We start from the raw sequence: 1,662 nt of genomic DNA on the forward strand, positions 1-1,662 counted from the left end.
TTGCTGAGCCAACCGGCCAGGGCCCAGGGCCTTCTTTCTTGATATTAATAATTCATGTCTTCTCTGTATTTCTCTGTTGGCCTAGAGGTTTATCAATTTTATTGATCTTTTCAAAGAACTAACATTATTGGTTTCATTGATTTTTCTCTATTTTTCCCATTGTAAATGTCTCTAGTTTTTGCTTTAATTTTTGTTTCTTCTGCTTGCATTAGTTTTATATTACTCTTCTTAATCTAGATCACTAAAGTGGAAGCTGAGGTTTTGATTTAGCTGTTTCTTCATTTGAAAATATGCATTCATTGCTGTAAATTTCCCTCTATGCACTTTCATTGAATCTCACAAATTGATAAGTTGTATTTTCATTTAGTTCAAATTATTATTTTAATTTCTTGAGATTTCTTTCTTTACCTAAGTGATATTTAGAAATGTGTTGTTGAATCTCCAGATATTTTGGGATTTTCCAGCTATCTTCTGTTGATTTCCATTTAATTCCATTGTGGTTTGAAAAAACACTTTGTATGAATTCTAGTTTTTTAAGTTCGTTGAGGTAGCGTGTGCAATTGCTCAGAATGTGGCCTATCTTGGTCAATGTTCCATGTCAGCTTGAAAAATATATATGTTCTGTTGGGTGTTGTTTGGTTCTGTATACCGATTATTTGCCTGCTTGATCTGTCATTTATTGGTAGACATGTGTGAACTTATGCCTCCAGGTGTAATAGTGGATTTGTCTATTTTTTCTTGTAGTTCTGTCGGCTCTTGCCTCATTTCTTTGGATACCGTTGTTAAGTGCATACATTGTAAGGATTGTAAACATTATGTCTTCTTGGAGAATTGCTCCCTTGATCATGTGTAATGCTCCTTTTTATCCCTGTTAATTTTCCTTGTTCTGAAATCTCTTGTCAAAAATTAATGTAACTACTGAAGCTTACTTTTGATTTGTGTTAGCAGCATAGATCTTTTTTTATCCCTTTACATTTTTATTTTGTGATTTTAAAAAACTATATAACACAAAATTTATTACCCTACTTATTCCTAAGTACACAGCTCAGTAGTGTTAAGTATATATTGATGTGCAATAGATTTCCAGAACTTTTTCATCTTGCGAAACTTAAACTCTATACTCATTAAGCACTCTCCATTTGTTCTGACTCTTGCTCTAGCCCTTGTTTTAAAGTCTATTTTGTATGATATAAGTATTGTCACCCCAGATTATTTTCATTTATATCCCCTCTACTTTTACTCTCTATGTCCTTCAATCTGAAGTGGGTCTCTTGTAGGCAATATAGGTATGGTGGTGGTGGTTGGTTTTTAATGCATTCAGCAACCCTGTGTCTTTCGATTGAAACTTTTAGTCCATGGGTTGGGAACCTTTTTGGCTGAGAGAGCCATGAACGCCACATATTTAAAAATGTAATTCTTCGTGAGAGCCATACAATGACCTGTGTACGTTACGCATTATCCAATAAAAATTTGGTGTTGTCCCAGAGGACAGCTGTGATTGGCTCCAGCCCACCCGCAACCATGAACATGAACACGAGCGGTAGGAAATGAATGGATTGTAATACATGAGAATGTTTTATATTTTAACATTATTATTTTTATTAAAGATTTGTCTGTAAGCCAGATGCAGCCATCAAAAGGGCCACATCTGGCTCGTGAGCC

The sequence above is a fragment of the Saccopteryx leptura genome, chromosome 13 (assembly GCF_036850995.1).
Source record: "Saccopteryx leptura isolate mSacLep1 chromosome 13, mSacLep1_pri_phased_curated, whole genome shotgun sequence".
Classification (NCBI taxonomy): Eukaryota; Metazoa; Chordata; class Mammalia; order Chiroptera; family Emballonuridae; genus Saccopteryx; species Saccopteryx leptura.